Source organism: Oreochromis aureus, linkage group 1 (genome assembly GCF_013358895.1).
Source record: "Oreochromis aureus strain Israel breed Guangdong linkage group 1, ZZ_aureus, whole genome shotgun sequence".
Lineage (NCBI taxonomy): Eukaryota > Metazoa > Chordata > Actinopteri > Cichliformes > Cichlidae > Oreochromis > Oreochromis aureus.
In genome coordinates, this window is record NC_052942.1 from 14,879,637 (window position 1) to 14,898,651 (window position 19,015).

Consider the following 19,015-nt stretch of genomic DNA (forward strand, 5'->3'; position numbering starts at 1 on the left):
TAATGTCGCTCACAGTGATCCAAAGGATCGCTCAGGGAGTTTGTGTGTTCGCTCAGACACATGAAAAATTAGAGGGAACATTGTTGGGAAGACCGCTCTAGAAGCTTAATGTTAGCTTGCATTATTCATTTCAAAACCAGTTTTTATGTGTGTTTGGGTAATTGTCCTGTTGGAATACCCAGTTGTGTCTAGCTGTTGATTTCACTATCTGTGACCACATCCTCATTTTAGTTTTGACAGCATTTCTAATAGATAATGGAAGATGGCTTGAGCATGAATTGAGGCTGCAGTTTGGGGAACTGTTTTGCCTCAGAGGGAACTGGTGGTGGCTCCTGAGCCAGGCAGATCCCCATGTACTAATGACAAGTATATAAATTGAAAAAGGAAGGGAGGGTCAGGCACACAAAATGCAGCTTGTAGTGTCTGGGGGCCATATTTAGCAGAGAACCAGAAGGGAGGTGTATGGAGATGTGGTCCCAGTCCTGAAATTCAGATAAATTTATCTCTAATTGAGGTGAAGTTGACAAAGTTGGAAGTAGTCCTTCTTCTTCATTATTCCAAAATAGCTTCAGAGTATGATGCTACCACCACCATGCTTGACAGTTGGAGCAGTTTTCTGTAAAACATGTTCGAAAGGGGTTCAAATCCATCATCTGTCTCGGCCTTTCTATGTGGCATTTGTATGTTGTCCTGGTGTTTGCGTGAGTTCTGGGTACTCTGGCTTGCAAATTAGTGGCTTAAGTTGATAGGTTAATCTAAATTGCCTACAGGTGTTATGTGTGTGTGTGTGAATGGTCTTCTGTCTCTGTGTATCAGATGGGTGAGCTGTCCAGGGTGTACCCCACCTTGCCTTGTGGCAGATGGGATAGACTCTAGCCCCCCAGAAAATCCAAAATAATTCTGAGCTTGTGCACCCAATTCCTGTTTTTTCTTCTTCTTTTTTTTTTTTTAACAACCATTAGAGACATACGCTGAGCAATCATTCCTGGAAAAACAACTTTTTATGATTTGAAGAAATCATAAAAAGCCTCAAATTACCATGACATCTTTTGACCACATATTTTATGCATTTAACTATGTATATTTAAATTAAATGCTACTTTTAACTGTTCTTTACTTTCTCTGATTTTGAAATCAAGATATACTGGAGATACATTTACTTGAGTACTGGACTAAAATACTGAATCTGCACTACAGTACTGTAATATAGACCTGGTATACATAAATAATAAACAACAAGGGAAGTTTATGTCTATTTGTTTTTTTTTTCTGCTGGTATATTTTTCTCAGATTATACGTAAAAAGTAGTCTAAATACTGTCAACATTTACACAATACACCAACTGTATATTCTTTACAGTGATGATGACTTTAATGGCAAAGAACAATGCATGAATTACATTTTAAGTAATGTGCAAAAGTACAGTTCTGTGGTACTCAACGAGTGTTTTCATTTAATGCTGCTTTAAAATCGAGGGAAATAAAGGGAAACTCTAGCTGAATGCATTTAATAGCTAGATACTTTAAACTATTTACTTTTTGTATATAAAATATAAACCCCCAAAAACCCAACAGTACATGTAATAAATCTAATGTTTATGAAACAAGCCATATAAACTAGCAGGATACTCGGTCAGTTTTCCCCATTTCTAAATAAAGTGAATACGCTTAAGGCTTAAAGCCTTGGAGTAGAAGGAACGAAAGTGATCTGGCGCCCCCTGTCGGCGAGCAGGGAAACAACAAGAACACAATGTTGTTGTTTTTTTACAGATTGGATGTACAGTCGCTCACAGACGTTTCTGCCCTCCGGCCTCTCTGTGTTTGTGAGACCTCACGTCCTGTCCTCTGCGAGCCCTGACTCGTCTTATTAGGCACTTTGACCGGGCCGTGTGGTCGTGTGTGCCTGAAAATTTATGCTGCTAGCTTAATGTTACATGTTGATACTGTCAAAAAACAGCTGGATGCTACCCGGCTAGCGAGCGCTAGCAGAGCAGCCTCTGCGGGGATCGAGTCGGCGAAACAGGACTGGGAGGATGGGTCGCTGCCTGGTAAGACAGCCTACCTAAGTTATTAAGCGAGAGCCGGTGGTGTTCGAAGCTTCGTTTACAAACAAGCAACCGAGTGTTAAGCGGTCGCTGAGACTTAAACTGTTGTTGTGTGTGCAGTGATCAGAGAGGATGAGGAGTCGCAGTAACTCAGGAGTGCGGCTGGACGGCTATGCCCGGCTGGTCCAGGAGACTATCCTTTGCCATCAGGTGAGTCCAGATATACACCAGAGACGAGGCAGCGCAGTAAAGCTGGAGCACTTCCGCAAAGGTGGTGGATTTTCGTTTTTGGCAGGGAAAGGGGTGAGGGCCACTTTTTTCGCAATGTTATTGAGAAACGTTTGAATGAAGCAATAATTCAAGATCTAAATGTGGAAGCACTTATTTCAAAATGAAGTATGTTGCATACTGTGATTACAGTTATTGATGCGTCACTACCTGTGTACTAGTTTAGATGTTGCAGAATGTACGTGGTTGTATATGAAATACTTTCATACATTATTTTGGACACTATAGTCCATTTGAACGTTTAAGTCATGCAAACTTTAAACGAGACAACACCAGGACCCAGTGTTATGGATTTCAGTTATGCACATATCCTTGATTTCTCCTTCAGAAGCATGCTAGGTATGGACATGTTTTGTAGCCCATATAGGTTAGGGTTCAGCCAAAAGTGAGCTGCACAGAAATAAACAAAGTGTGGGCAAAGTTCAGGCACTAGAACAGGCTGAGGACTGGAAAGCTATGTACTGTTATCTACTGGCTCTTGAGCTCACATGAGGCACCATCAACAGCTGTCTATGCTAAACTGTGACCCAGAGAGTACTCAGCTGATAGGAAACGGCATCAGCTTTCCACGCATAGCATGTACTGACATGTCGGGGTATATGTTTTACTGGGCACACATTAACTTTTAGTAACTTTCAGTGAAAGGATTCTGATACTTTTTAACAATTTCAGTTTGAATTGTAACCAGCGGGACCATGCTTCCATTCATTTTCAGCTCTGCTCATAGGAGATCACAATAACACATATAAGAATAATAGCTATGATTCTGTGATAGGTGAAGAAGAATCACGCCTCGTTGGCTTAAAGTGTGTATTGGGTCCTGTCTGTGTGTTGTAGTCGTTGGTGGAGTGTTCAGCTGCTAGCTAAAAAGCTGCAGCTGTGTATCTGTCGTGGATCTTTCACACATGGATTATAGAAAAAAGCTCCTGCTCCTTCAAGCTTGACCGAAATTTGCACCAGCCCACATGGACAAATCAAATACTCTCTGGAGAAAAATGTTGTGGTCAGATGAGACAAAGATTGAGCTGTTTGGACACAATGGCAAAATGTATGTTTGGGAGAGTAAAGCTGAGGCTTTCAAACCTAAGAACACTTTACAAACTGTCAAGCGTGGTGGTAGCATCATGCTCTGTAGCTATAATGCTGCTTATGATACTGGTGCATTGCACAAAGTAGATGGAATAATGAAGGATGACTATCTTCAAAATTTTCAGCTTCACGTCAGATCAACAGCTAGAAAGTTGAAACTGGTACAATCATTCAACTCTGAAAAAAACCCAACCTAAATCACAATTATGATCACATTCAGGCTCATGATGAGTGCAGGTAAACTATTGACCACAACTATATCCTTCATACCACCCCTGTCTTTACTATTGGTTAACATGTCACATGTGTCTTGGTTTCAGAACCCAGTGACAGGACTTCTTCCTGCCAGTGCGCAGAAGAAGGACGCCTGGGTGAGGGATAATGTCTACAGTGTCCTGGCGGTGTCGGGGCTGGGTATGGCCTACCGGAAGAATGCAGACCGCGATGAAGACAAGGCCAAAGCTTACGAACTGGAGCAGGTGTGTTTGCAACATAAATAGAGCGAGTAAAAAAGGGGCCTGTGCATTCTTTCAGTTATGACGGGTTAAATATTTGAGGATAGCAAAACTTAGGAAAACTTTAATGAATGTGGGCTTTAGTTAAGCTAAAGTATCACATTAGCTCAACAGAAAATATTGTTTTACTCTTAAATAGCTTGAAAGGGAATATAAAAGAATCACATTTGTTTTGGTCAGCACTGCGATCGTAATGTTTTAGTAGGCTTTAGGAAAAAAGAGGATTAAAGAAAGAGGAAAGGATTATTTCACTCTGGCATAACATGCACTGAACATGCACAGGCTTTCACCCATACATACAAACCTACAGTGGATGTACTGAGTGCCATCAATCAACAAGTAGCACTCTGCCCCTAATTATAGAGTAAGGTGTTATAATATCTAACTTTAAAATCAGGCCAGCACTGATAAAAGCTCCTGATTGAGATTCACTAAAAGAATTGCTAAAAAATTATCTAATGTGTATGAAAAAACCCCCAATTCATAGTTCTGTTAGAAATTATTAAGTACATTTTTAGCTCTTGTAACTTTGAGTCATTGTTTAATAGTCCAAGCTGATAAATTTGCTAACCTGTTTGATAAAATACAGCATATTGCAAAAGTCTCGAGCCGCCCTCCACGAGTTCTTGTGGGAAATGTGAGAATAAATACATAGAGCCACAAGAGATTATTGTAGCTGTTTCCTTTCTAGCTTGCTAGAAATAGAAAGTAAATTGCATCACGGTGAGATTTTTGCCGTTTACTGATAGAGCTGTTTTTGTTTGCTGGCAGAGTGTCGTGAAACTGATGCAGGGGCTTCTGCAGTGCATGATGAGACAGGTAAGATATACCCTGGGTTTGAGTATTGGACTGCTGGGTAAACAAAACAAACAACTTGATGACGTCGCTTTGTACTGTGAAATTATTGACGTTGCTGATTAGCTTATGAGGAAACTCATTATAAACTTAGCTAAAGCTATAGACAAGAAACAATGAGTCTTTGGTCATGTGTCTCCAGGTGGCCAAGGTGGAGAAGTTCAAACACACCCAGAGTACAAAGGATTGCTTGCATGCCAAATATGATACTCCCACTTGTGCCACAGTGGTCAGGGATGATCAGTGGGGTCATCTCCAGGTGGACGCCACCTCGATTTACCTGCTGATGCTGGCACAGATGACAGCCTCAGGTACAATAGCGATGCAGACTGCTTTTTTTTAATGTATATATATAATTTTTGCCTTTTCTTTGCCTTGGTGTTGTAACATCATATTATTAAAGAATGAGTTTTCCTTTGTTAAAACAGCTACTGAACACTGAACATGAGTTGTTATCTCATCCCGCAGGTCTTCGTATCATTTCCAACCTGGACGAGGTAGCCTTCATCCAAAACTTGGTCTTCTACATAGAGGCTGCCTACAAAGTAGCGGTGGGTAATATTTTAGAGGTCTTGTTTGGGTATGTGGTGTCTGGAGTGTGACATATGAGTAGTTAAATGAAAAGACACAGAATAAAAGCTGCTCCCAAAATATGTGCATGTCGAGTCTTCTACTGTAACACGTCCAGATGTTTGGAAACACTTCTGGGTTTTGGACTGACTTCAGGGTAGTGTATCCACAGGTTTTTGAAACAATGAATGAAAGAAGAATTAGTAGTAAAAGTCAGAGGTTTGTTTTTTTTGTTTCTGTTATCATAGTTGAATGATAAATCAGTGGAATAGGCTTTTCAGTGCCATGATGAGTTTCAGTCCTGGACAGTTGCCTAAAGAAATGAAGCCATGACCATTTTTACCACTGCAGGACTATGGAATGTGGGAACGAGGTGACAAGACTAACCATGGCATTCCTGAGCTCAATGCCAGCTCTGTAGGAATGGCTAAGGTACAAAGGCTACGTGTTATTTAATAATTATCAGCATTTATGATACACTGTACTGTCCATTCATGGATATAGGGATTAATCTCGTATGCACGTTGCAGGCAGCGCTTGAGGCTATAGATGAGCTGGATCTGTTTGGTGCTCACGGAGGGCCGAAGTCAGTCATCCATGTGTTGCCTGATGAAGTCGAACACTGTCAGGTATCATTTTTAATTAGCCCTTAGCTATGGTAGCATCACCTCTGTTTGTCCTTCTTGTATTCAGCGTGCTGTTTTTCCCCTTCAGTCTATTCTGTGCTCCATGCTGCCAAGAGCTTCAACTTCAAAGGAAATAGATGCTGGTCTTCTGTCCATCACTTCTTTCCCTGCGTTTGCTGTGGAGGATGCTGACCTGGTGGCTGTGACGAAGTCAGAGATCATAAGCAAACTGCAGGTGAAGTCAAAGCATAAGCAAGCTGGACATTTCTGCCAAGGAAAAGTATGTAGTTTGGTATTTTGACCTTTTGACCTCTTTAAATTCTACTCTTTGCTTTATTTCAGGGTCGCTATGGCTGCTGTCGCTTTATCAGGGACGGATATCGTTGTCCCAAAGAGGTGATATATTCTAGTATTAAGGCTCATGGGACATGTAAATGCATTACAGCAGTGAACCCAGGGAGGAGGTGCTCTTTTTTAGTGAAGAGTATAGATTTTTATGTTTTTTGCAGGAAAGCTTATGTAAGCTCTTGATCTTTCTCGCTAGGATCCATCTCGGCTGCATTATGATCCTGCTGAGCTGAAGCTATTTGAAAATATCGAGTGTGAGTGGCCTGTGTTTTGGACTTACCTCATCCTGGATGGTATTTTTGCTGGTGATCAAGTTCAGGTAAAGCAACCAAATACACTGGTTCATATGCACTTTCTGCTGTACTCACACAATCATTGAGTCACTTTGGATATGGCTTTTTTAACAATAACAACAAATTTGCTTTTTCACAGGTGCAAGAGTACCGTGAAGCACTGGAGGGTGTTTTAATCAGAGGGAAGAATGGCATTAAGTTGGTGCCTGAACTTTATTCTGTTCCTCCTGACAAGGTATCCTAGACTCAGGAAAGCACAACATACAGTTAGTGCCATAAATTTGGACAGTGATGCATTTTTAAAAATAATTTTACCTCTGAACACCACCATAGTATGGGTTATATTTTAAAATGAATGTGGTTTTTAAGAGTATTAACGAAAATATTGCATTAGCTATGTAGGAATTACAGCCATTTGTAAACATAGTCCCACATTTTGACAGATATATGCACCCGTTCTCATAGTAAGGGCTACATTATTGTGGCATGGTCTGACTTAATCCACCTTTCATTGCTTTATGTTTTGTTAGACTTGTAATTTTTTCAAGTGGTCTTGAGCAGTAATTCTCTAAGCTTTCTGAAGATCTTTCGAAGTTTGTCTTTGGTCATTGGCGTCCTCTTTTTCAGTCCAGTCCTCATACTTGACCATTTTCAGAGAAATGCTTTTCATGGTTTGTTGTTACTGACCTGTGAATCATTCTGGCATAAAACGGCAAATAACTCAAGGGATGAACCAGTGTTGTATCAACACATAACAGACAAAAGATAAATTATATCTTGAAGCATTTTGTTACTATCTGGGAGGACAAAAGAAGCTTATTAGAAATGTGCAAACTCTTTTTTGTCTACTACATTTCTTTGGCATATATTTCAGTTAAATCACTGCACCTATTTCCCATTTTCCTAGTGAAATATACGAACTGAGGGGGACTCAAGATTGTGCTGTAAATTAGTCTAAAGAAACTTAATAGAAGATACGAAATTGAGTCTTTCATGAAGAATACTTTCAAAATGTCTGTTGTAATATGACACATATGACATAGGAGCAGCTTTTACATGTGCAATGCTATTGTAGTGTATTATTTTATGTTTTTCAGTATCAAGTTTAACCATAATTAGTTGCAGTGTCTTCTAAAAATTAAAAGGTAAAAAAAAACAGTTGTGTCAAAAAAAATTAGTTTTATTTATTATTTTTTTATTTATATATTTACTATTTGTTTTATTCTTGTTTCACAAAATAGTTTGTAGAAGTCATTAAACTTTGTTTAACGACAAATTTTAAACAAGTGAAAAATTAATTAACCACAGCAATTAGCTAATTAGTGAACATTAGCATATTAGCATTTGCTAATTAGCTAATTGCTGTGGTTAATACTCTTTGCCCTGTTTTTGTCATCACTTATATTCTATAAAATTGTAGTTTTGTTCACCTAAGGGTTTTTTTTTTGCTAATTTTACTCATACATTGTCAATCTGTTGTTCTGTTTACCTGGACTGTTTCAGTGTATATATCTGTTTATTAAGCTACCACCTCTTGCAGGTTGAGGAGGAGTATAGCAATCCTCACTCAGTAGACAGGGTAGCCATGGGCCAGCTGCCACACATGTGGGGACAGTCACTCTACATCTTGGGGTCCCTTGTGGCTGAGGTAGGTCCTGAGCTATACACCTTAAATGATAGCTAGCCACAAGGCAACTGTTTGTTATTACTGTGTTTATTGCAGATATTTAGATAATGTCACAAATTAGTAATGATGCTGTAGTTGTATTGTAAGTAATGATGATGAGAATACTTCTAGTAGATGTTACTAACAGAAATTCAATACATAAAACCCACCTTGCTTTTATTACTTATAAGCATTCAACGAATGTTATAAATCTTCTGCTTCGTCTTGCCTTTTCTTTTCGGATTAAGGGTTTTTAGCACCAGGAGAGATAGATCCGCTCAACAGGAGATTCTCTACAAGCTTCAAACCAGATGTGGTGGTACAAGGTTGGTGATTAATTTGTAGGAAACAATTAATATGGGCTGAGAGTTAAAGTCAGATATTAACTAAACACTGCTTTGAAAATAGAGGGACTTTCAGCTTCAGTACCAAATGTCACATTTCTGAGATTAGTCATTTCTGATGTTCTGATGTCAGCATATTCTTTTGTACACACCAATGTCAACACCAATTCATACAAGCACCTTTTTATGCTTAAATGCTTTTTATCTAACATTCACACTCCAGTAAAGACATCAGAGAGCAACTTGGGTTTAGTAACTTGCCCAAGGATATTTGGCATCCAGACTGGAGCAGCCAGGTATTGAACTACCAACCTTTTTAATATCTAAATTGCTTTTTATACATTTTCTTTTTCTAGTTTGTGTTCTAGCAGAGTCGGAGGAGATCCAGGAGTTGTTGAGAGATCTGGGGATCGAGGTACAGACAATGGCAGAAGTTCTGCCCATCAGGGTCATGCCAGCTCGCATCCTGAGCCATGTCTATGTTAGACTGGGTAAACAAGCACTCTTTTCCTTACAGTGTACAGCTGTGCATGTGAGTTCATATTAAAATAAATAAGAGTACCATCTGGTGTCTCTGCCACAGGGAACAGCAAGAAGCTGAATCTGAGTGGGCGGCCAGACAGACACATTGGTGTCCTGGGAACATCCAAATTCTACGAGATCCGAAATCGCTCTTACATATTCACCCCTCAGGTAAAACTAGGGCACGCTGTAACCTTGTTATGTTAACCACATTAACATTAATGATTGAACAATAAATATTTGAATTTCTTTATTTCTGCTTGGGCCCTTTGTTCAGTTTCTGGATCAGCACCATTTCTATCTGGCACTGGACAACCAGATGATTGTGGAGATGTTACGGACCGAGCTGGCCTATCTCTCTTGTTGCTGGAGGATGACAGGACGTCCGACGCTCACATTCCCAATCACCCGTAGCATGCTGGGTAATAACCAAATCATATCAGTCTGTAATTGTTCTACATAATATAATTAAGAATGTACTGTATTTTTAGCTAATATAAAAATAAACTTAGATGTTTAGACGGCATGTTCAAACAGGAGATGACACTGCTGAACACATGAACTGTGAGTAGCTCCTAATTTTTACCTGATGAATGTCCATCTTTTTCTGTCTAGATGAGGATGGAGAAACAATTGATTCATGTATCCTATCAACTCTAAGGAAACTGCAGGATGGCTATTTTGCTGGAGCGAGGTTTGTTTCCCTCTATAACTTAAAACAACAGATGATGTGAACTTTGTGATTAGAGAAAAGTTTGTGTCTGAGTACTTTGGCTGACCACTACAGGGTGCAGATGTCAGACGTCTCCAGTGTCCAGACCACTTCGTTTCACACTCGTCTCAGCTTCCTGGATGAAGAGAATGATGACATATTGCTTGAGGATGATGGCGATGATGATGATGATGGATATGGAGAGGAGTATCCTGTGGTCCCTCGGTAATTACTAATTGTCCAAGACTGTACAGCAGTTGAGTGGTACGATTACTTTGTCCTGTGTGTAAACATGGTTCAATTCTTTTTAACTCTAGAGGACTCAAAAGATGTATTTGACCAGTACCTCACCCAGCTCCTTCACAGCACCACCACCAAGTGCCATCTTCCTCCCATCCAGAGGGGCAGCACCACGTCTTCAGTCCAGAACATACCACAAGAGACATCCTGTCTTTTATGGCGCAGGTCCAGGGCCTGAACGTTCCCAGTGAGTTTCTCAACAATTTAATGACCATGCTAGTTTTCATGCTAGTGCAGATATATTAACCATAATGTGTATTTAAAAGATGGATGTGGTCACCACGATGCCACCAACTGGTTTGTGAGGCCTTGTCTTGAGCATTTTGGTTGTTTTGTTTATCTGAGACAAGCACGGTGTCAGTGTGACTGAAAATGTTTGCTGAGGTCACACATTAAGCAAGGACGTAATTTTCTCGTGAACGTCATTACAATTAGTTCAATTGTGTTTCGCCCCCTGCTGGCCATTAGAGAGACAGCAGGTTTATGGCACTCAAGCACTGGCTTCACCCTCCTAGCACATCCATCTTTTATAAGGAGTCTGTAATGATATAATAAGATTGATGTTAGATTTTTTTGACATCAAAGTGACAAAACTCACCAAATCTTGTCAAGACACTAAGCCGTTGTCAAGCCTGTCAAACCTGCAAAGGTCTGGTCTACCTCCTGAACCCAAGGACCGAGTCATCACAGTGCAAGCTGTTACTGCAGTAAAAACTGTGATTGAATGAATTTTCTAATAATAATCCAGTAATAATCAAAGATGTCCTCCCTGTTTAACAGCAAAGCAGAGACCTTAAAAGGCATTCTTTTGTAATAAGCTGCCAGTGTGTTAAAAAGCAGAGACTCTCTTTTTAATGCTCTGTTTTAATGAAACATATTTTCAGAGTCTTCCATGTATCTGCCTGTGACTCCGGTCAAGAGCAAACATCGCAAATCTCTCAACCTTCTTGATGTTCCTCATCCTCAGCACGGCCCACAGGCGAAACAGCACAAGGTAGACAGAGCATATCCTTCCACCAGCCAACTCATTTCTCTCATGACTTCAGTATTGCTGTGAGTACATTTGTCTAACCCTGGCACTTTTCCATTACTAGCCACACTCTGCTGCTGATCTTCACCTGCCTCGAGACTCTCAGGGCAACACAGACTTTGCAGCGTTGGTCAGGCAGCTAAAAGAATGCCCCACTCTTCAGGACCAGGCTGACATCCTCTACATTCTCTATGTGATGAAGTATGATCATCAAGACAAAAGTAGAGCAAACGTTTGATTAAAAAATGCTGCTTTTGTAATTGCCCATCCTGTGTTTTTGTTCTCTTGAGCAGAGGAGCTGATTGGCTGGTGGAGTTGTCAGGTCCTGGGCAGGGTGGGGTCAGCGTGCGATCACTGTTGGAGGAGCTGTACGTGGAAGCCGGAGCCTGCAAAGAGTGGGGGCTCATTAGGTACATCTCTGGAATACTGCGCAAGAGGGTGGAGGTCCTCGCTGAGGTCAGTGTCTTAGGAAAAAGGTGGCTTAGCACCTGGTTAGAGATTATTTTAAACGAAGTGTGTCAGCAACTTGCAGCAGAGATTATGTGCTTGACTTAAACACCACTAAGTAGTAAGACAGCACTACCACCAACAGCATGATGATGCCATTCCACATGTAGCCACAAATTGACCTTACAAACATGTACCATAAATCATGTATACTTATATATTCAGTCTTTAGCTGTGTCATTGGTATCTTCCATGTGGCTCAGTCACTGTGATCAGATATCTGGACTCTGTTCTGATCCAGTGTTGTTGAATCATTGCTGTCTCTTTGTTGACCTACCCTATTCCTCCTGCTACAAACAGCTTCAGTCACTCACTCATGCTGCAAGTAAGAATTAGGAAGTTCCTAATAGGTGTGTTTTGAACAGGATCAACAGTGTCCATGACCATTTATTAATAATTCATTCCACATGTATTTGTCTTTCTGCAAGCCTGCACAGATCTGATTTCCCATCACAAGCAGCTGACTGTAGGTCTACCTCCTCAACCCAGGGAAAGAGTGATCACAGTGTAAGCCGTTATTGCAGTAAAACAGTGTGGCTGAAGAAATTTTCCAGTAATAATCCAAGGTCTCTGTCCTGATTCTGTTCAGCCCTCTTCCTCCGGATGAGTTAAACAACCTCATCTACGAAGCCAGTGGTCAGGACATAAGTGTAGCAGTGCTCACTCAGGTAAGTCAGTCACTGTTTGGACTGTTTGATGACTTTTTCCACACGCTGATCTTACAGCTCTGAACTGTGTGTGTCTGTCGTGTAGGAAATTATGGTGTATCTAGCCATGTATGTGCGCTCCCAGCCCGCTCTGTTCGGGGACATGCTCAGACTCAGGATAGGACTCATCATGCAAGTGATGGCCACTGAGTTAGCTCGTAGCCTGCACTGTTCTGGTAGGAAAAAAACACCAAAACACAACACACACATACACATGCACGCATAACTGAGTGGATGAGCAAAGGAATTAAGTGTGCAATATGAAAGGCTTGCAACGTCTTTGTAGGGGAGGAGGCGTCAGAGAGTTTGATGAGCCTGAGTCCATTTGGCATGAAGAACCTACTGCATCACATCCTCAGTGGCAAAGAATTTGGGGTGGAGAGAAGCAGTGAGTTTTGTTGTTCCCTACGCATCCATCCCTTATCCCTCAGGAACAGCTGAACACCTTTTTAATAATCATGGACATATATTTTGTGGCTCTCACACAGAGTCTATGTATTCTACACCAGATCATGAACCTTGTTACTTAAAATGATTAATCAGGAAAAATGTATTTGACTTCCCTTAAACAATCCAGAATCTTTGATCTGTGACTCTTGTTTCTTTTCATCAGTGCGCCCAATCCAGTCTACAGCCACTAGCCCTGCGATATCCATCCATGAACTAGGTCACACGGGAGCTACAAAGACTGAACGCACAGGAATACACAAGCTAAAGAGTGAGATAAAACAGGTGGGAAATAATAGGACATAGAATTTTAAGTATTGTAATTTAAGTATATATATATATATCATCTGCTTCAAGTGCCTTTCTATCTATCGATCTATCTATCTATCTATCTATCTATCTATCTATCTATCTATCTATCTATCTATCTATCTATCTATATAATGACACTGTTCTTCTCTTTTTGCAGCTGGATGACTCTCGCCCTACAAGTGTGGGTTGGCTTTAATAATATCTAGCATGTGACTTTTTCTGACCTTGGTCTAAATGACTAAATCAGTCTAAATCCATAGCTGGAGCGACTCTCATCCCATCCCATGACAGTAGGAGAACAAGACTTCAGATAACTGATGAACCAGTCCAGAACCCCCCCCCCATAACCCATCTTGTTATAGCATTTGGTCATGGATTGGCATGGTTTGTTTGTTAAAGGATTTCTGTTGTGATCAGCCCTGTCCAGCTATCATTTTGCTTACAGCAGTCTTTCTCGTGTGCTGATTTTCGCAGCTCTGTTGTAATTTTTACCCATGCCCATGCTCTGTGTGGCTCCAGCGCCATCATATTTGCAGTGTGACAGCCGTGTGAACCATCTCAAACTCTTCTCTGTCATCTGTCATCCATATCCATGTGTAGATCTTCAGTGGCGGTTTTTCCTTGAGTAGCAATGTCACATCTCCTCGCTCTACGGTAAACCATTTCACCTCGCCTGCTTCATATCAGCTTATTTGTTTTAAGGTTGCAATAGGAAGTATGTGTAGACCAAGCAAAGTCCATTCAGATTTCATAGTTTATGTAGATATCTTACACTTTACTCGTGGCTTTACTTATTTAAGGATGAGGATGATGTTATTTTGTCATCTATTATTATTATTAACAACGGTTTTAATGAGAACACAATCGCTCACAAATGTACCCAACTAACAAGTATAGTGTGTTAGAGCTTGATTGATAACTTTCATCTATTTATAAATGATGAAACAGTACATATCAAGACAAGATTCCAATTCTTTGCATTATGTTCAGCTAAAACAACATTGTTGTTTCATCTCATATCAGCACGGGCTCTACTGTGGCCGAAGCCTGGGGTAGCTTGTGTTCATAAATCTCTGGGTCTGGGAGATGTCTGCATTTATAATAGCTTGACAAAAATAACCCTGGGTGTGTTTATCATAATGAAGCAATGTGGCAGCTGTTGCAACAGTATACAGTGTCCTTTCTGGTTGGAAGATAATTAGTGAAGGCACAAGCTATATCAGGCTGTTACTACAGCTACAACACTAGTTAGTAGGCTCTTAGGAGTATTTGTCAATAACAGAGTGATAGCAGCCTTGTCCTTCAGCATATATACTAAAGTGCTTTGTTGCCAAGTTTGATAGAGTGTCAGTATGCATGGATAACTGCATGAAAGGTGGAAAAGCTATCATTTTGTGGATTGGTGAGACAAAAAAAATGCTCCAATATTTCAACCTTTTTTACATGTTTTGCCTCGCCACAGCGTTGCAGCAGCCCTTCCACTCCCAGTGGAATGCTGTCCCCGGTGAGCACTTGTCCAGGAGACGGTCAGCTGCACTGGGAGGAGAGGCAAGGTCAGTGGCTGAGGAGACGCAGGCTAGATGGTGCCATCAACAGAGTACCTATGGGTTTCTACCAAAAGGTGTGGAAGATCCTGCAGAAGTGCCACGGTCTGTCCATCGACGGATACGTGTTGCCCTCTTCTACCACAAGAGAGGTAGATACTCGCAGACCTGCTGCAGATTTGGACTTCCTGCATATGTGTGTGTTTAAATTCTGTGTTTTCTGTGTAGATGACAGCAGGAGAGATTAAGTTTGCAGTGCAGGTTGAATCTGTGCTGAACCACGTCCCACAGCCAGAGTACCGGCAGCTGCTAGTGGAGACTGTGATGGTTGTGGGCCTGATAGCGGACGTAGACGTGGACAACATCGGCGGCATCATCCACGTGGATCGCGTGTTGCATTTGGCCAATGACCTTTTCCTCAGTGACCAGGTACTAACAGAGAAAGGTTTTTGGTCTGTTGCAAGTATTTGTTCACTGGGCTTCACTCTGCGTTACCTCTTCATCTTTAGAAATCCCACGGCGCCAGTCAGTATTTCCTTGAGAAGGACCCAGCAACCGGAATCTGCAACTTTTTCTACGACAGCGCTCCTAGTGGTAGCTATGGCACCATGACCTATCTCTCCAAAGCGGCAGTCACTTACGTCCAGGACTTCCTGCCAAGTTCCAGCTGCCTGATGCAGTGAATAGGCAGACTGGTGTGTTTTACCAACAGACTCTATAAATACCCGAAGAGGCATGTTTCATAAAACTAACTTCCCGTTATCACCTCATACTGTTCATGCGGTGCTTGTAAGTATACTCTTTAATAAACTGTGTAGCGCTCATATAACTGATCTAACATCATAGCCTTAGCTGCCAGTGCAGACCTCTGTATTTCAGTTTATTTAGTCTTTGTGAGTCTAGACTGTAAACCTATTTATTTTGTGAACGTGCTGCTCAGACGTATGTTTATGACACTTACAATCTTACTCTGTTGTCTGTCTTGTAATTTATCGTATGTTACAGTTGTATTCAGGCCCAGCATTTACCAGAGGAAAGATTTTGATCATATGTGCACACTTATTCCTCATAAATCAAATCCATTTCTGCTGTTATTATTTATTTTTTATTTAGTAACATTGTAATTCATTGTTCTGCTGTAATTAATGAGATAATTCCCCAGATATGTGGGAAAAAGGAGTAAAATTTACAACTTGTGCCCTCAGATTAGCTTTTCACTCACACATGACCACATTCATAACAACACATGTATTTATTTTTAAATGTGATAGTTTCCATGTTCTTTATTATTTTGTTTTCATGGCAGCCAATCGTGTTTTAGTACTAACAATACTCTGTTTGGGAACAGTTTTTTTTTTTTAATCTGTGTTGTGTGTATAAAGAGTAAAAATCTGTGTATTTCTGCAAATCTCCAGGGTTATGCTACTGATATGTCTGGTCAACTTTACCTCATCATATACTAAAGGTTTGTTCATTTAGCATGAAATAAAGAAAGAAAAAAAGCTTTCATGTGTCTTTTTTAACATGCACATCCATTTTCCTGTTTCACAGAAAGGACTTCAATGTAGTAATTAATTTACAGCAAAAGTAAGTTAACGACTACCCAACAGGTAGAAGTTGGCCAGGTGTTTTCCTTGGCATAGACTAACAGCGGGGGTCTAGTCTGTTTTCCCAGCTGCTGAAATTATAGTAGGCCTCTTGTTGCTGACATTTTTATCTGCAATAGTAGCGCAGTAGAGTAACCACATGTGCATTTAATGATGTCTCTGTGTCACTATTTCTTTTCGAGATACAATTTAAAATCAGTTGTTTGCTAATTTCTCTGTTATGTGTACACACAACACCAGTTTGTCAATTCAGTTAGGTGCTTTTTTTTATGCTTTAGTGATTCATAGATGAGTGTTAAATACCTTAAATTTAAAAAAGCATTCCTCTGAAAATGGTCAGGTTAAAAAAAAAAAGTTGCAAAAAAAAAAATAAGTGAAAAAGCAGCTAATGTCCAAAGAAGAATGAAAAGAAAGCCTGGAGAACTATTTCTCAAGACCAGTTTAAAAATCACAAGACAGTGTGGCTCATTGGATGCAAAATAGCACTTCTGCACAGTGCTGTGACTTTATCAAGAAGTGAATTACAATCGCTTTGAACCAACTCACAGTTGTCTACAGTTTGAATTTTTGCATAACATGATCATGAAATAAGATGAAAAATACTTTATTTAGTCCACAGCTGTGCTCACCACAACAGCCCCCTTGGACTTGTACTCCTTCCCCACATCAACATCCTTTCCCAGGAACGGGTCGCACAGTTGTCCTCTGATCCAATTCACATTCAGAAACAGATGATTTTCCCAAGACAACACCACAAAATCATCCACTAGTGCTCTGTACTCCTCCTGCCCAACACTATTACATTCAACACTGCATAATCAGAGTATTTCTGCAGGTGGTATGACCCAGAGTTGTACTAAAAGTCTGAGATACAAGGTGAACAGGAATGGACACAGCACAGTCTGCAGCTCCTGAACTGCTGTCAAACTCCAGGCTTTAATGTGGGACTCTTATTTAAAGTCTGCGTGCATGAAGTCAGTACTAATGTCAGTGTTTTAAACAGGTAATTCTTTGGTGAAAAACAGCATTGAAGCAGTGCTCAGAGTAAAAGTAATATAGTCAATTCAGTACATTATATCGAGCAAATGTTCTGCAGCCTTGGCAGAGGCCATCTGCAATCTGAAGACTGTGGTGTGCAGGACACAGGCAGTGGAAGCTCCCAGGAGTGTTAGCATATCCAAACAGTTCATTGACATAAATGATAGAAACAGTCACAAGTGCACAAATACACACAGCCACTCACACACCTGTACAGCAGGCCTGGTCATGAGTTAGCCTTCATTGCAGCCACACTTAAAGAGCCAAAACATGTTGCAGCATCTCAGCTGACACCACTGCAGCCCCATCCACAAGCTACACTAAATCTACGTTTAGACAAAACTATTTAGACAATTTGAAGAGAATGCAAACAGAGATACATCCATAAACTACAGACACACACACTTGTGCATGGACAGTCTTAGAAAAAACAGCCTGCACTGAGATAAAAGAGAAGAGCAGAAGATAAAAGCTGATCATGTCCCTTGCTGCTCTGAATCAAACTGGAATCTGAAATCTCATTGATGTGTCTCCATGCTTGCCTGCTGTTGTCGTTTGTAACAAACACGCCATAGCAAAGATGTTTGCTCGCTTCCTCTTCAGTTTTCCCACACTAACAATTTTCTGCACATCTGCCCTTTCTTTGCATATGTTTATGTCCACTGGTAGCCTTCAAAGATTATGAGATATCAGGGAGCAGACATAAACACATAACACATGTTAAGAAGCTTCCCTGAGGTGCTGTAACATGCCTCAGTGCACACTGTTGTGTAATCAGAAAGAGCCCATCTAGAGAGGAAGAAAAACAACCCCTGTTCACTGGTCATCGAGCAGCAAAACTCCAGGTCAGCAGTGTCACTGAGTCCTGGTTTGGGCCTGGCCAGAACTTTATATTTAGTGGGAATAGGAACACATCTTGGAATAGCCTTCATTGTTTATGGTGTCAGTTCTGTATAACAGAAGAACTTATATAACTAAAAAAAAAAAAAAAACAACATGAAAGATAAAGGGAGAATTATTGTGCTAATTTCCAACTCTATAAAAATCCTCATGGACTACTAGATCATGATTACATGATTCATGTTTGACAGTAATTCTTTGTACTGAACTTTGGTTCAACCCGTGCACATTCACTCTCTATAACAAGCTTTTATATCACCCTCCAAGTCAACTTCCTTTTGAGCAACTGCTCTTAGCAAACAGAAGGTTTGAACAGCGCCTCGAGGCAACTGTTGTTGTGATTTGGCGTTATATAAATAAAATTGAATTGAACAGCAGGGGAGTGTAGCTGCTGATGCATTTTGGCATCATAAAGATCTAAGACTCAAAGTGTGCATGTCTAGAACCATATCCATTTTCCAAAACAGTCCCATCTTTTATTAGAGACTTACAAAATTGTCCTAGTCATATGCAGGCCTATCACTTAATGAGATCACATTCATTGTGCCGATTTGAATATAAGACATAAGTCAGACCATCTCAGACCTACTAAGACTGCTGTTTTTGCGGCTTTTAACCTTTATTGGGAACTTGAAATGCTTGCACATGGTAAATTTCACAACCCTAGAGAGTTACTGGAGGATATTACAAGACTGTTACCTTTTATCGTTCCTTAAAAAAGGTCATTGTTAAGATGCAAATCAAGTAACTA

At 40.5% G+C, this 19,015-nt stretch overlaps 1 pseudogene; it reads left to right on the forward strand.

The window, feature by feature from the left end:
- The first annotated feature begins 1,762 nt into the window (after positions 1-1,762).
- On the forward strand, positions 1,763-16,223 carry LOC116311674 (annotated as a pseudogene).
- Positions 16,224-19,015: the final 2,792 nt, after the last annotated feature.